We start from the raw sequence: 17,729 nt of genomic DNA, 5'->3' as shown, positions 1-17,729 counted from the left end.
ACGTCCTGCCGAGGTCTGGCATCAAAAGTTTATAACCGAAAGAAGCCAGGCAAGTGTCTCTGGCACCAAGGAGATGTCATAAAAAGCTGCCGCTTCAAGGAGAGAAGGAAGTGTTTTATTAGCTGACACATATGTACAGATGTATTTAGAAACCAGCCCGAGTCTCCAATCTGGAACGCGAAGGCGGTAAAAAGTTCCACCGCGGGGACCCGCAGCCCGCCGAGCCCGGGGATCCTCCGGTGCGGAGCCGTGGCGTCCTCGCCGCAGCCGGGGCGGCGACTGGCGGCCAGCCTGGCCCGCGGAGCGCCGGCGGCGCAGGCTCGGGGCGCACGGGGAGCGGGCGGACGGCGCGCCCGCCTCTCCGGGGACGCGGCACGGGGCGCGGGGACGCGCGGACGCCACGCTCAGCGGCCGCCCCCGGCTTCCGCGCCGCCGGCCTCCCGGGAGCAGCCCCGACGCGCGCGGGCCCCGACCGCCGGGGTTGTCATGGCAGCGGCTCCATCACTGACCGCCACTCTCCGCGGTGCCGGCGCCGAGCGAGCGGGCGGGCTGCGCGCATCCCGGCGGGCGGCGGGCGGCGGGCGCGGGGCGCGAGCGCCCACCTTAACCCCCGCCGCGCCGCCCACTCGCGCCGGGAGCCGCACGCGCCGAGCCCCGCACCTCCCCAGCTGCTCTCTCCCCCAGGCAGCGCGCCTGCCCGAGGATGCTGCGCCCCTCTCGGTGGCTTCTCTGCATGCGGGCGGCAGGGAAGGACGGCAGAGGGAGTTGGGGAAGACAGCGAACTGAAGACCGGCTCGCACCTTCCCTCCCCGGACGCCGAGGGAGAAGTTGCCAAACCCCGCCCTGCTGAGCTCGGCTGCGCTTCCCACTCCCGGAGGCTGACTCGGTGTCGGCGCCCCGACTCCGCCGCCCTTCTCCAGCTGGGCCAAGCTACAGTCCCATCCCAGGGCAGAGCTCTCCTGGGCCTTCTCGAAAATGTGGAGCACGCTTTCTGCTCGGGCGACCCACCTTGGAAATACTCCTGGCCCTTGGTTTGCGCGGCCTCGCTCGCTCTCCCTCAAACTGGCAAATCGGAACTTGGTCTTACCATGCAAATGTGCAAATCGTCCTGGTCCTAGGTCCTACTTACTACCCAGGTATTTTACTGTGAAACTCATGAGCTGGGAAGAACAAGCAGAGATCCTTAAAAAGTGCTAGGACCGATTTTCGTAAAATCCATCTGTGGCTTTATGGTCTCAGCCTGAAGTGGCACCATCAGGGTATGGCGAGGGGACCCGGGGACAGGGCGCTCACAGAGCCCAGCCCATCAGTTTGTTTGGAGCGCAGATTCCTTTCTTTTGGTTAAGAATTTAAAAGCTCAGGCTTTCCTTGGGCCTGTCGGGAGGCTGTCTCTCTGCTCCCCTGGCAAAGGCCACCCCAGCTGTGTGGCTCCTCCCCGCTATATCCTCATTATTGGTTGCTCTGTGCATTTGCTTTACTGTAGTCATTCTTAAGCCCTTTTGTTACATCAGCCTGGGCTCTGAACACTTGTCCCAATGAAAGGTAATTCACAAATCAGCTTTAGACCCGTATCACTGGTGGTGTTCATTGCTGAAGGGCACAAAGCGAGCTCCGTGCTCTCGGTGAGGAAGTGCTGGACACAAACCCCACACTGCAACGTACTCTGCCGTGATAAACACAGTAATATACATGATTACTGCCTAGCCCCTGCCCCTTGTGAAAAAAGTAACCAGGTACATCCTAGGTCTAAAGCTTCAAATTAGAACGTCATACTTCAGGAAGAAAGCACGCTTGTCACTAGTTACGAGTTACACCACGTTCTACCCTTTGTGACAGAGTGGAAGCGCACAGAAGCTCCTTGCCCGAAAGCAGGCAGTAATAAAGCAGGAATGTGAGCTCTGGGCTGCGAGGCTGGGAGGGGCGACGATGCTGAGGGGAGAGGCCAGGCCTCAGAGAGCAGCCGAACAACTCACTTTGGAGCCACCCACCAGCTGCAATGGCGCACATCGTTCCAGAAGCCCCGTGCGTTCCTGGGTTTTCTGGGTGCATGTTGTATGTGACCCTCTAAACCTGGAGAGGCTTTGGTCTCCTGTCAATGGCCAGGAGAGGCAGTGTGGTGCTTTAACCTGTGCGAAGCTGCGAAGGTGAGCCTCAGCTTATGACTTTTGCCAGTTACAGAGTTCACCTCTTGAACCGCGGGGGTGGGAGCAGTGGGGTTGGGTCAAGCTGCTCGATGAATCACGCAGCAAACGCCACTGGGATGCTGGGCGCACAGACAGCACGGCCGACTCATTCACCTGCTGGTCCCAGTGCTTCTCAGGAGGTGCAGGTGGCCAGCTGCCAAAGGTTAAACCAGCCCATGAAGGGCTCCTCAAGATGGGAAGAGCTATGGGGGAAGAAAGAAAGATGAAAGGACACAAGATTCCAGGTGGGAAAAGAACCAGAGAGACAAGAAAGGAAGTGGCACAGACTGAAGTGAGGCATTGTGTAACAAATCCTGCCCGTGAGGAGAGAATAAACGTTTTTTTTTTTTTTTTTTTTTTTTGCAGGGCTGGCTCCCCCAACTATAAGTATCTGGAGTCCTGAGAATGGGGCCCCCATGTTTCTCTTCTGGAGGTTTGCTTCCTAATTCAACATCTGTGAGTGAATCCATGGGCTAGTGACTCAGAAAAGTAACTGCAGAAGTCTGATTTTGGTGTTAATTCATGCCAGGCTCTAGTTTTGTGGGGCAGATTTCATTCATCTGCAAGGCATTGCTAGGGACCAGCATCTCCATGTATAGACTAGAAGGACAAACCAGATTGAAATGGGAAAGAGGGAAGGGGGTGAGGTTTGCGATGGGGCTGGGACTAAAGTAGTTTGTATCGGGAGATTTCTGTGAAATGCTTGGCCGGGTACCATGCTAGGGACACCCCCAGTTAAACCCCTCTTGGATATATGATGACACAGATGAAGACATTAAATGAGGATGGAGCAGAGCGGGGCCACTCGGGGAGGCACCAGGGTAAGCCAGGAAGCAGAAAGAACAAGGAGAAACTCAACTGAGGTCCAGGGACTTTGTGGTGGTTTCTGGACTCGGGAGGTGGGCTCTAGTTGTCCAGTACCTGGTCCCGGGGTGACTCGGGGCTGGGGAAATACTGGCGTGGGGTGACAGCTGGGTGAAGGAAGTGGCTAAGGATGTGGACTCCTACTTGGTCAGTCTGCACGTGGACAGCAGGCTGGAAGCAAGTTGTTTGCTGTCTCTAGAAATTAGCGAGCCCTGGGAGGGACAGTCTCTCCAGAGTCAGCAGGCTGCCAAGATGTCAAAGCATCGTAAACACAGAATTTTAAAAACCCAAAACATGATTAATGCAGGGTGACGATTAGTGAGATAATTGTCAAAGGACTTGCACATGAGAAGCTCTTAGTGATCATAAATTATGATTAAAACGCAAAGCCCCATTTTTCTGTGAGAACAGTTTGCGACACGTGAGATGATACAAGGGAGACCATGTAAAAAGCTTCCACTCGGGTCCACCCGCGCCTTGATGTTTAGGGCGATTTGTAATAGAGGATTCAAGTTGGAGCCGGGGCAACGCAACAACGTCAGAAAACTCAGAGCAGGGAGGTGACATGCCTGATGAGTTTTAAAATATCACCTTGTCATGAAGAGAAGGGGCTGCCAGGGCACAGAGTGGAAGCAGGGAGGGCGTAAGGGGTGGGAGAGGGAGGAAGGGATGGGGTGACCACGGTGACGGAGAGACAAGGAAAGGGAAGGGCAGTGGTTACGGCTTCCTGAGTTCGGGTGTAGGGACTGAGAAAAAGAAAGGCGCGGAGTGTGGGGTGACACGGTGCCCTGTCATGGGAATGAGCCCAGAGGAGTGGGTTTAGAGGGGTCGAAGGAGTGAGTGAAACAGCTGGATGGAGAGGCTGGGGTTGGTCACGGGAGGAAGGAGGCTGAGCTACCGCAGAGGACTGCGCACAGCACCGGCGTCTCAACTAAAACCTGCTTTCAAACTCGCTGTGGCAGGAAAAGAGGTGGTAACATTCTTTCTCGTCCTGCTGTGCGTGGTGAGGGGCTGTTATCCCCGGAACCTCACTCCAGATCCAGAGCCCCACCCCCACCACCTTTGTTTGTAAAGTAGGAATAAACCCCTTCACGTCAAACTTTAGACCCTAAGCTGTTTCCGAGTTTAGCGGCGCCACCACTTTCCAGTTTGTGTCGTAACATATTTCCCCTGCTCGGTCACGTCTCAGCTTTTGAGAGTAGATTCTAGGATGGTTTGGGGGTGAATTATGTCTGTGTGCTTTTAAGAAAATGCTACTCATTCACCCTTGATGAAGTCAGGGGACCCAGGCTGAAGTCTTGTGTCCCCTGTAGCCTGCCAGCTATGACCTAGGCCAGCCACAAGCCCTCGTGTTGCTGCGAAGTGGGTCAGGCCAGAACTAGGACGCTGAAGTCCACCTGAATCCCACCTCTACAACTTACTTCTGAGCAACTTCACACAAAACCCTTAACTTTGATCACCCTCAGCTGCCCCATCTGTACACAGAGGCCATGATGCTCAGGAATGTGCACAGTATTTGTGGGTGATGAACGAAATAACACGCGTAAAGCAGCCAGCATCCCGCCGGGCACTCAGCGGGCACTCAGCGGGCACCCAGCAGATGTCAGGTCTTATACCTACAGATAGAGACCCAATGCCCCGCCCCACCACGGGTTTTTCTCTGAAGTGGCTCTGCGGGCAGGTGAACGCTGCAGAGCAGGGCAGGGAAGCTCCCACGCTGTCCAGAATGTGTGTGTGAGTGTGTGTGTGAGATGTGAGAAGGTGAGAGGGTATCTCTCTAGCTTTAAAGACCCGCTTTTAGAAGTCACCTAAGGATCCAAGTGGTATCAATATGGTTTCATTTTGCCACAGAGGGGCTGCCTAGATGAGCCTGGTGCTGGGATCCAACAGAAATATCTGAATTCATCAAATGAAATTTTATCCAGTTGTAAAAGCAATTTCAGACTGTGTGTTATTCATAAATAAGGACAACTTACAGCTTGTGTTTATCTGAGAGAAGACTGCCCAGCTGCTCTGGGTGCGCACCAGGGAGAAGCAGAGGAGACGCCTGCGCGTGGTGTGCGTTCACGTCACAGAAACCCACCACAGTTGGGGGGCCCAGGGGGCCGGAACGACCTGAGGGGGCACTGTGGCTTGGCCGGAAGACGCCGGCTGTCTCGGGCCCCTGGGACACAGAGGTACATACAGTCACCCAGAGACACTGGCTAGTGAACAGTGAGGTAGGAACTCAAAACTAACTGAACGAAAGGCCTTCAGTTTTCAGGTTCAAGGGAGTTCCAGGAAGTGGGAACACACCAGAAGGTAACACTTCGGATGAGACACAAGTTCCGTTCACAGTAAAACCCACAGCGGCCCCAGCGAGCAGCCGCCCACGCGAGCGGCGCCGGGTAGGACTGGGAGCCTCGTTTCTCTTTGCCTTTTTGCAACTGAGGCGAATGCGTGTGTCTTATTGTCACTGTGGTGGTACAGACACAGAAGGCTATTAGGTTCAGGTGTGCAGCATAGTGATCTGCTATCTGTACATGTCGCAAAACGATCACCACAGTAAGCCTAGTTCACATCCGTCCCTACACAGAATGCTTTTCTTGAGATGAGGACTTTCGAGGCAAATATATGTTCGAGGGTTTTCCTTGTCCACTGGTGGCCTGAGGCCAGAGCCACCATCGGCCACCTCACACCCTCTCTGTTGGGCCCCATTTGCTCGGGCCAGGGAGAGGACCCAACAGTGGGCAGGAATGAAAATCCAGCTCTGCCTCCTGTAGGCTCTGTGACCTTGGGCACATCACCAGCCTCTCTGAATCCGTACCTCCTCATCTAAGCAGGGTGAACAAGAGCCTCTCCGCAGGGCTGCTGGGAGAGTTAAGATGCTCCCGCCTTTTGCAGCGCCGGGCATGGAGGCAGCTACCTGTGCACGCGCAACTCCTCCTCTCTCCCCTGGGCCAAGATCGCTGACATCGACCAACCAGACCAAAACAAGTGAAACAATAGCAACAGAAAATCACAAGGCACCCAAGGCACGCACCGTGAGAAGACGCAGAGGAGGTGTTCTCCAAGACGGACGGGGCGACCTCCTCGTGGCTCTGGACTCTGGCTGGCGTGGACCCGCCCCCAGGCCTCCCTCTCCCCTTCGCGGTGTCTCGGCCACGGGTGTGCCTGTGCCTGGCTTCCCTGTTAGAATCGCAGGGTCCCCCTGCTCACCCCTGATTCCTGGGCATGGCCTGGAGCCTGGCACGGAGGAAACACCAGCAAACGCCCGCTGCACGAGAGAACTGACGGACACGCTCCGAGGTCTCGGAAAGTCAGCGAAGCTGGCAGCAGAGGGAAAAGCTCCAGCCCCGCCGGGGACACGCCTTCCCACTCTCATCCCCCCCGGCCCTCAAACCCCTCATTGATGGAGCGTCGCAAGGCATCACCTGCATTGCACATCTCCTCAGAAGGCTGGGGACGCCTGTAAAGAGACCAATTTCCACAGGCCACACAGTAAAATCAGCCTCATTACTTTATGGTCACACCTCATATAGTTCTATAAATCAAATAACAAAACACGCTATATTGAGACCTTTAAGCCATAAAACGTGTTTTTTAAATGCTCAGTAGGACTATTACCGTCTCACCCCCCCCCCCCCACGTCTCGTCGCAGCTTCCTCTGTCGCAGGTAGGAAGTAGTAAACCCCACACGAGAGCCAGGGTGTCGAAGAGAGAAGGCTGGTCAGAGACCAGACTGCCCAGCTGTGAATCTGGACCTGCCGCCCAGGAGCTGCACTGTGGGCAGCGGGCCGGACTTCTCTGAGCCCACATTCCCTCCTTCGTTAGATGGCTAACACTATGCATTTTCTTCTTTTGAAGAACCGAACACGCCGCGTTGAGATCCCCACCAGAGGGCTCGGCACACAGCACGTGCCCTGCGGGCAGGAGTTCTGACGCTGCCCCTGCCCTCTCTCCCCTTCCTGGTGAATGAATCTGCCCTCTCTCAGTGGTCTTAGGACCTAGAACTTGCATTTTATATTATATGTTGGTTATTTGCAATCTTCCCTCATTTGCCAAACTTTAAAAAATACATTGCATATTCATTTTGCTGACTAATTCATTCCATCATCTTGTATTTTCCTGACTAAGGCTCACTGACCATTAGGCACTTCACAGGGCCGGGGGGTACAACGAACAGGCTATGTTACCTGCCCACAAGGAGCTTGCAGTCCAGGAGGGCGAGTGAACCAGATACTGTCGTACCGTGTGGTAAGACAGAGTAAAACATGCAAGGGTGAGGCAACTTCTCAGAGGCGGGCCGTCTAAATCAGGGTTCTTGGAAAGCTGTTCCCAGGAAGTGACTCCTAAGTGCGCTTTGAAAGACTGAGAGCGATTTAGGCTGCCGCTGGGTTTCCAGTGTTGACAACTGAGTGGATGTTATGGCCAATCACAGAGCAGTGGCGAGAAGAGTCGATACTGAGTGGAGGGGGATAAATGATGAATGTTGAAGGGAAGGAGCCAGTGAAGCATCCAAGGAGAGCTTTCTGTTGGCATTTATTTATGTTCTGAGTCTGAAAAAGTCACAATGGTGAGAGCTGTGGATTTTGGCATCATCTGTGTGCAGGTGGAGCTGAAGCCCTGTGTCCTGAGGAAGTTGTTCAGCAAGAGGAGCACAGGGAGAGGAATGAAGGATGAGGCACAAAGTCTGGCAACAGACGCGGAGGGTTGGCAGGGGAAGGTCTCAGGAAGGGTTCTGTGCAGTGGCCAGAAAGCAGAAGGGAAATCAGAGATCAATTACCTCCCGGACTATTAACAGGAGAGTGGCTAATGACGTCTAATGCTGGGAATCCCGGCCAGGGCAGGATGGATGGCCCTGTGTTCAGTCTGCACAGCGGGGACAATGGTGGCTTTGGCAGAAGCAGTCTTACCACAGGGACAGCAGCAGAAGCCAGGCAGGGAGCTGAGGGATGATGGAGAAAGCAAATGTGGCCCAGACTTGCAAGCTAAGCTGCGACAGAACGAGGAGGGAGGAAGTGAGGGTTCTAACTGGACTGAGATGCAAGTCTGAGGGAGGCTGGCATTGTGCTTTATTTTATTTCATCTGTGGCCTGAAAGCCCTCAATATTGATATATGATGTCTGGAGACAAGACTTGCCTGTGCTAATCACAGCATTTTGTACATGGCTGATGATTATTTAAGATGTGTTGGATGAATGGTTTCAGGTCAGAAGTTCCACCTCTCGACCCCCTCAGGGACAGCCAGCCAACCAACATTCAAAACATAATTGCAGTTACCATAATCATCATCATCACTATCCACACCATCATCACCATCATCACCACCAACACCACCATCATCATCATCACTATCATCATCCCCAGCACCATCCATATCATCACCACCATCATGACCATCATGACCATCATCACCATCACCACCACCATCATCACCGTCATCACCATCATCATCACCATCATCACCACCATCACCATCATCACCAACCTACTATGTGCCAGACACTAGGGTACACACCTCACAGGGACTATGTCATGCCATCCTTTTAACATCTCTGTGAGGGAGGTATCATTATGATTAGATTAAGAAACTAGTGCACAGAGAAGAGAGATTGCTCCTGGTCATTTCTAGGAGCTCAATCTAGAAACCACTCATCTTCTCCTGTCCCTGTCATGGTTCACTGCTGTATCAATAGCAACCATAACAGTTCCTAGAAAATAGCTGATTTTCAGTAAATATTTATTCAATTAATAATAAAAATAGTTGTGAATCTCCATTTCATACCCTCCAATTTCAGATACTGTAGCTATTCAAGATGCTGTTCCGAATGTTAGGTAATTGAAGAAATGTGTCCTCATTTGGACTTTGGATGATATTTTATTGGTAGCAGTTTAGCTTGAGGTGAGGAGCAAGGATGTCGTGGTTCAGTGTGTCCTCCTCTAGAACCCCTGTGCCCACACACCACGATGTTGGCCCACACCATTATTTGTCCTGGAAGAAGCCCCACGTGGTGGGAAGGCAGGTGGCTGAGCCACGTGGTTGACATGCACTGTAGACGGGCTTCAGACATCAGTATTCTAATTAATGAGACATAACCATATTAATCAGAAATACAGCTTGTAATTGACATGATCATTGTGATATAAAGAGTAAGCCTCCCAGAAAATGTTATTCTGTTACAGAGTCCAGCTCTCATTCATTTATGTGCACATGTTCTCAAGCTCTCACACATGCACACATTTTAGAATGTCTTTTTATTGTGGGTTTTGACCAAAAACTTTTGTGGTACATTGGCTGGGACAGTCTCTTAAATTCTGCTGGCCTCTAAGCACCACCACCACCACCACCACCACCACACTGACACCTGGGAGTTGTCTCTGAGCAGCCTCTTTTCCTCACCACTACTGACCCTCCCCATCCTCTTAATTCAACACCCAATGTTTTCTCTGATGTAATCTCCAGTGTTCCCTCTCCTCTCCTCCCAGCTGCTCTAGTTTCCAGTCACCTTGCTGGATGGAGTTAGTATTATAGAGACCAAGGCAGGAAACAAAATAAGCCAAAACCAAAAAACAACGAACGCCCTGGGTCATGAGACTCTAAATTGCATGTGGTGGCAGGAAATGTGGTCCAGAGGAGTGGGAAGGGAGGAAACGGGTTCCACTCTCGACCCTCCCCCTCCGGGCAGGAGGAGGACAGGAAGGGAAATGGCAAGTGAGTGAAAGAAGGTCGTAGAGAAGGGAAGACGGAGCAGCACAGGGGAGAGAAGGATGCGGCCAGTCACCCTGCACTGGAGCTCTGCCGAGAAACAGAGCAGCAGGGTAGAGAGACAGACAGACGCACAGGCACACAGACAGACACAGACATAGAGCGAGACAGAAGAGAGACAGGCTGTATAATCCAGTGTCTATTATCTACCCATCCATTCATCCATCCACCCACCGACCTGTCTGTCTGTCTATCCATCCATCTATCTACCTGTCTAGCTTTACTTTAAGTAGCTGGCTTCTGCTCCCAGGAACGCCAAGTCTATGGGGAGAGTGGACGCTGCGGCCAGAAGCCCCTCTTCCTTGGGGAAGTCAGCAGTTTTTGAGTAAGGCCTTCAACTGCTGGGATGAGGCCCACCTCCATTATGGAAGTCAATCTACTCCACCCAAAGTCCACTATTTTAAAGGTTAATCTCATCTAAAGAACACCTTCACAGGAACACCTAGAGTAGTTTTTCCCTAGGTACCTGGGTGTTGTGGCCCCACCAGTCTGACACATAAAATTCACTACCACCCACCTAAAGTGCCCTTTTCAGTGACCCTCCTAAAACGCTTCAGACAGGTACTGATCCCTTCAGGAATGTCCTAGAAAAGCCTCTCTGCTCCCTCCTCAGTCTCAGCACAAGCAAGCTGATGCCTCGCGTTTGCCTCTCAAAAGACAAAGCCCAATTAGTGCTTAAAGAGCTCAAGCTGTGAAGCAGTTGGGAAGAGTGAGCGGATTCTGTGGAACGTGCCATTTGCTGTTCCCTTTCATAGGTGAGGGAAGGGGTTCCAAAGCAGGCGGTACAGAAACCCCGGGCTAGATGCCGCAGAGAATGGGAAAGAACACGGAACACAGAGGCCAAAGTACTTTGGGAGAGTCGTGTGTGCGCACACCCCACTGTATCCAGACCTACTGGAAAACACTCAGAATTCTGCCCACAGAAAGACGACATGCGGGCGCGGGTTTAGAGAGGCTGCCTTGCATCTGGGGAGGTGAACTGGCCTTGGGAGGAGAGGACATGTAGTGGCAAAGCCTTGCTACAGAGGAAAGAGGGACCCAGCCCTGTGGGACCTCACACGGGCTGATCTCAGCTGTCCTTCCGCAAAGGACCTGGGTGGCTGCTCTCCTCACGCCCCAGAAAGGGGCGTCATCCAGCGGGCCCACTGTCATCTGGTAAAGTCCACCCCTCAATCAAGGAACAGAAATAGAGAAACATGTGGCTGTCTTGGTCCTAAAACTGAACTTGAACACACTCCTTGAGCTTCTTACCTTTATTAGAAAGACTGAGCTACTAGGTTTAGAGCAGCAGAGAGAGAATTTAGAATCTACTGCTCCCACTGCTGCTACGAATAATAATAATAATAATCATAAAAATAATTGAATGCACACAGCATACCCGATTCTAAGTTAAATGAGTCATACACATGATTGCATTTTGCTTGTCCAACTTTTATACCTAGAAAACTGAGGCTCGGAGAGGGCGGCTGGTACAGATCGGAGCATCAGGGGTCAAGACCTCCCTCTAAAGCCTGGCCTTTTCGTCTGGACCTCGGAAGTCTGGGCGTTGTGCACAGGGAGAGTCCCTGATGAGAAGCCGGGAGCCCCACATGTGTGGAAAGCACAACTCTTGTGAAGGAAGTGGGAGGCCGGGGGAGGCCAGGAGCAGGGCTGCGGATGGCGGAGGTTAAGAGCGGGACGAGACACGCAGCGGAGACGGGATCCCTGCAAAAGGCAGGTGGTCCCAGCTGAGGGGGAGCAGAAATGTGAAAGCAGCTGTGTCTCCGCGCCTTCGCCTCCCCCTCCGTCTGTCTGTCTCTTGCCTTCCTCTCCCCTCTGTCTCTTCTCCCCTGGAAGGTCTTCATCTACAATCTCCACCCAACACACTGAGGACTTGATTCCAGTACCCCTCTCTCCCTCGGGCAGGACCCACTGCTTTGTAGCCGCCCCTTCCCTTGGGGAGGGTGCCTTTTATTTCCCAGACCTTTGTCCCACAGCTCCCGGACCTAGTCATTCGCTCTGACGTTGACCCACTGAGTCTCTGCGGAGAAGGGAGGCCACGCCTGTAGCCAGACACCCTTGTAACCAGGCAGTGGGGCTGAGGACACCCAGGGACCAGGAGGCGAGGGAAGCAGGCACTTTAATAAACAATGTTCCCCAGATTCCGAAACAGGGCATCAGTGACTATCTTCTGCGAGTGGCAGGGCCTGCCAGAAAGGAGCCTCATCGTCCTCATCTTAATTAGCACGGACTCATGGTGCTGGGCAGGGCGCTCTAAAAATAGCCTTGGAAATGTAGACAGCGACGCAGAGACACACACAGCCCGCCGAGCTGCACCCCGCGTCTTTTCAGCTCTGAAATACCTGTGCTCCTGGGCATGCCGAGACCACGGGAGAATAGGTCCTGAGACTGTCACATCTTACATCAACCACGAATAAGTCCATTTTAAAGACAAGCCACACAAAGAAAAGGTGGTTCTAAAGAGCAGGAGAAAGAAGCAAACAGCGTAGGGAGTGCCAGACGCGGCTGGTGATTGTGGCTGGATGCATGGGTGGAGGCATTTAAGGCAGACGAGCCAAGGACATGCTATTTGCAGACTTGGAGAGGGAAAAAGAGCAGCACGAAGCTCACCGATAGGACACGTAGTTACATCCAAAGAGCGGGAGACACCAGTACATGCGGGGGCTGGTGCAAGGGGCTGAGCGGACCAGAGCTTCAGACTTTGGGGAAGCTGCCTTCCACGTCCTCACCTGAAAACACAGTCATTGGCCTAGGTGATCTCCAAGCCCATTTCAAATGGCATTGCCTGTGAACCCACGCCCGTGGCAAGAGCCCTGCCCTTCCCAGGAGGACGTTCGCATTTGAATCCCTGCGTCAGCCTGTGTTGCAAAGGCCAAAGGGTCCCCCATGCAATCCAACCCCCAAGCTCGCCTCGAAGGCCCCCACCTGGGAGAGGTTCTCAGGGACGAGAGCCTCGCTTGCTTGCACCCCCAGGTTCGCGATGGAGAGCAGCAGGGGGACTCCCTGGAGGCGAGGGTACCCAGCCGGGGAGTGCAGGGAAAAGGCGGTGGGTACCAGCTGTGACCACCAAACCAGCTGCAGAGCCGGGGCTGCGCGCCATCCCATTCACACCCGTCTTCAGGGCATTCTCTACCTTTCTCTTGTCTAGTCTCCCCAGAGGGTTGTCAATTTTGTCAATGTTTCGAAGAACCGACTCCTAGCTTCACTGATTTTTCTCTACTATTTTTATTTACTTAACTCCGCTTACAACCTTTACTGTTTCCTTTTCCTGCCTGCCTGAGGCTCAGTTTACTATTCTTCTCCCAGTGTCTTAAGGGAGAAGGTTACATTTTTGACTTGATGTTTTTCCTCTTCTTAAATACAGGCTTTTACACCTCTACATCTACCTCCAAGCAGTGGGTTAGCGGCACCCCTTGTGTTTTTCTGGATTGTCTCTTCAAATTATTGGTTGCTCATTTCGTTATGGTTGGACACCACACTCTGTAGGATTTCAATCCTGTACAACTTTTGGAGGCTTGTTTTGTGGCCTCACGTGTGATCTACCAGGGGAACGACCTGTGTGCATCTGGGGGTGAGCTGCACCCCTCTGTGGCTGAGCTGGGTGCTGGGCGGATGTCTGCTGGCTCCAGCTGGTCGGGTGTGTTGTCCGTGGCTTCTCCTTCCGCCCAGCTTTACACCTGTCCCTGCAGGCGCGTTGTGAAGGCTGCAGCTATTATTGCTGAGTTGTTCATTTCTCCATCAACTATGCCAGTTTCTGCTCCATGTATTTTGTGGCTCTGTCGTGAGACACACGTATACTTATAATTTTTACATCTTCCTGATGGATTGGCCCCTTACTATTATACAATGTCCCTCAATCGATATTGCTTGTTTGTGTTCTTTTGAAGTCTGTTCTGCGGTAGAGCCAGTGCAGGTTTTTTTAATTCCTGCTTGCTCTGTATGTCTTTTCCATGCTTTCACTTTCATTCCATTTGCTTCTAACGTGTGTCTCCCACAGACAGCATACAGTTGGATCTTGTCTTTTATTCAGTCTAACAATCTTTGCCTGTTGATTGGATTGTTCAATCTATTCACACGTAACATTATTGATATAATTAGATTTACTTTTTTGTTTTTTACGTGTCTCGTGTCTTTTTTGTTCTTCTACTTCAGCTTTACTGCTTTCTTTCAAATTAAGTGACTTTTTTGGTGTAAGATTTTAATTCCTGTAATGAGTTCCACTCTACTTTTCTGAGGTATTTTACTAGTGGTTGCCTGGGGCTCATCGTGCACACCTTAACTTACCAGAATCTCCTTCCCGTTGAAATTAACCTAATTCCACTGAGATATAGAAACATTCCTTCTGTATAGATCTACTCCCACTTTGATGCTATTTTTACACATACTATATTTATATATGTCACAACCCAACAATGCATTGTTATAAATTACTATTTTAATTAATTCTATGACTTTTACAGACGCTGAGGATAAAAGAGCACATGTATCTTGGTAAGGTTTGTTGCGTTAACCATTTAACTTACATTTCTGGCTGTTTATGTGCCGTTGTGGATGTGCGTCTCTGTCTGGGGTCACTTCCTTACTCCAGTACAGCTTTGCTCCCACCCACATCTTTTGCTACTGTTGTCGAGCATATTCCATTTCTACATAGTATGGGCACAACAGCATAATTACATACACATTGTTTTAAACAATTGCTTTCTAAAATCAGTTAATAGAAGAAAGAAGGACTGGCCACTTACACTGTCTTTTATAATCTCATAGTGACCTTTATCAGTGATGTCTGCTTTTTGGTGGAGATTTGTCTACTGTCTGCAGTCACTTGCCTTTGGCCTCAAGAACAGCCTTTTGTCAGGCAGTCTGCAAGCAACGCAGTCTCTCAGTTTTCATCTATCTAGGATGCATTTACCCAGCATTTTGAATATGGCATCCCCCTGCCCTGTGACCTTCATGTATGGCATCCCCCTGCCCTGTGACCTTCATCTGTAATGAAGAGTCGCGTGATGCGCTATTTTCCTCTTGCCCTTTTCCCTTTGCCTTTCAGCAAGTCAGGCTCCTGCGGTGTGTGTGGGGATGGATCTCTGTGTTTACTGTGCTTGGGGTTTGCTGAGCTTATTGGGAATACAGATTAATGTTCTCATCATTTTAAAAAGACTTAAACCACTATTTCTTCTAATACCTTGTTCTGCTCCTTTGCCTCCCCTCATGCCTCTGGGGACCCCCACTTCATGTGTGTTGGTGTGCCTACAAGTATCCTGGGTCTCTTTAAGGTTCTGCTCATTTTTCCTCATTCTTTTTGCCCTGTTTTTCAGATTGTATAATTTCTATCAATATCGAGGTGCAAGAATTATTTTTTTCCTCTTTCTACTTGAAATCTGTTGAGGTATTTTACTAGACTTTTTTATTTTAGTTATTATAGTTTTCAACAATAGAATTACCATTAGGTTTTTTTTTATATAGTTTTTATATTTTATTTACCATTCCCTATTTGGTGAGACATTGTGATAACACATTCCTTTACTTCTTTTGGCCTGTTTTTCTTTAGTTTTTTGAACATATTTATAATGACTGCTCTGAAGTCTTTGTTAAATATAACATTTGGACTCTCTCACAGTTTCTGTTGCCTAAAATTTTTCCTTGTATGGGGTGCACTTTTCTGACCCTTTTCATGTCTCACAATTTTTTGTTGCAAACTGGATATTTTAGACAATACGTCGTGGCAACGCTAGATGCTGATTTCCCCCGGGATTGTCTTGTTTTCTCGTTTACTCGTTTAGTGACTTGTCCACTTCCCTTTTTATGGTTTCCGGTTTGTGGTGCCCCTTCAGCTTCCATCTCAAAGGGGGCAGGTGTATCAAAGCAGCTCCTGTTCACACATCCATCACGGTTTCGAAACACATTTGGGGGGTGGTATGTTTTAACACAGAATCACAAGGACAAAATTACAAAGGGGAGAAAATTTAGAACAAAAAACGAGCTCTTACTTCAGTTCAAAAAGAGATCAGGCGGTTACCATGCCCCTGCAAAGTCCACAGTCACACACACTTGATTCTGGACGGTATCAATATCCTGATCTCCTTTGCAATGTTAACATCCCCGCTGCCCACAGAACATGTTTCAGATTATTTATCTTGGAGCTCACGGATCTTGGTAATAAGAACCCAACTGTTTTCCCCCCAGCTATTAAACGTTTTATTTTAATAAAATCTTTGTCCCTGGAGTATCCTGTAGACCGACCCCCATTCCGGTTGAACATCACGCACTGTCTTCCATAAGTGCTTTTTCCTGTGGTTTCCCCTTCTCAGGATAAGCTCTCTGTTTCTTCCTGTCAGAGTCAGTTCCGCTCTTCCTTTAAGATGGAGCACAAGTCTAACCTCCACCGTGAGAACTTCCTCCCGCACTCCAGCCTGAAGTGGTCCTTCATGCCTCTCAGCTGCCACGGCGTTCGCTCCGTGCGCCTTCCCTGCGGCAGCTGGAGGGGCCCTTCCTTCTGCCCCGCCTTCTACTAAGTCTTTGCTGACTCGAGTGTGCGCTGCTCTTGCGCTGGGTGTTCCAGCCCCTCACGCAGACCGCCGCCTCCTCGGGCGCAGGCACGCGCTCTTTACTCGTCTTTCTAGTCCTTACAGCACAGCGCTGTAGGGTTTCTAACCCTTCACACACAGTGACTGGCTCCTCCTGGTAGCAGCTCTGACACAGTCACTGAATGTCCTAATTCCCTTGAGGACACAGACACAATGGTCCTTTGCTCATCAGGGTAACTTGCACGTAGGAGCTGCTCAGTGAACACTGAGTAAAGCTCCCAGTGGCCGGAATGCCGTCTGCGCATCACTTTCCCCCTTACTCTGTTCCTTTCCACTAACTGATGCTCATTACCTTTAAAAAAAAAAAAATTTAACTATAAGGTTTTTGTTTGTTTGTTTCATTTTGCTTTGTTTGGTGGGGGGGTACTTAGGTTTATTTATTTATTTTAAGGGGGGACTGGGGACTGAACCCAGGACCTCGTGCAGGCTAGGCACGCTCGACGGCTGAGCTATATCCTCCCTGCCCTTAATGTTCATACTCTCAAGGTGCAAAAAAAACAAAACCAGCGCAGACCTTCATGACTTCATCAGTGTCTCAGCACGCCCCGGAGCCCCCTGCAAACCCTGCCTTTCTTCCCGTGACCCGACATGTTCAGCCCCCCCGCCCCATTCCTGGTTCGTCTGTGGTGCTCCCATTCCATCCTAGCTTTTCTTCCTCCTCTAGACAGTGGCCTGAAGCAGCCCCTCTGTGGCACTTGCAGTGGCTAAGTGCTTTCTCCCCGGCCGTGGCGGCGCGGGGGTGACGAGGCAGGGAGTGGGCGTGAAGACAGGTGGCCATGGAGCCTCCGGGGCCCGTCCCCTGCGGCCCGGGTGGAGCGCGGGCTGCTCTGTCCCTGCCCTCTCCCTCTGCCTGCTCTCTTCTTCCCTCTCCAGCCTCCCTCCTCTGAAGCACAGCAGCAGCGGACTTACCACCTCCCCCCAATCCTGGATCTGGGAGATCCTAAAGCCCCCGAGTCTCGCCAGCCCCTACTTGGGTCCCCACCTCCCGTGCGACTCTCTGAGCTCCAGTTACTCATACGAGACCTGCCACTGCCCTTCTCCGGGTGAATGTCTTCATGGGAGCCCTTGGCTTTTCCCGGGGCCACCTAGCAGGGGCTCAGGGCCCAGGTCCCTGCTGTCTCCGGTACCCAGAGACAGGGAGAGGGACGTGTCCTTAGGGGCTGGTCCCCCCGCAGGCACGGAGGGCTTCCTGGTGAAGGCAGCTTCCCAAAGATAGTCGTTCCTGACTGTCTGATTTTGGTGGATTTGACTGGGAGGCGTGGCAGCTTCTTGCTTGTAAAACAGGGTCTGCTGGTGGCCCCAGTTCTGCAATGTGCTTTTCATCCCCCTCAGTGGATGGGCAAGCCACTCCGT

General features: G+C 51.5%; 1 protein-coding gene across 5 annotated transcripts in view; it reads right to left on the bottom strand.

Moving 5' to 3' along the window:
- The window catches only part of OPCML (opioid binding protein/cell adhesion molecule like), an 872,021-nt gene that overhangs the window by 435,979 nt on the left and 418,313 nt on the right, over positions 1-17,729 (bottom strand). The window lies entirely within an intron of this gene.

Source organism: Camelus ferus, chromosome 33, assembly GCF_009834535.1.
Source record: "Camelus ferus isolate YT-003-E chromosome 33, BCGSAC_Cfer_1.0, whole genome shotgun sequence".
NCBI lineage: Eukaryota > Metazoa > Chordata > Mammalia > Artiodactyla > Camelidae > Camelus > Camelus ferus.
This window is presented reverse-complemented; position numbering and strand designations above follow the sequence as displayed.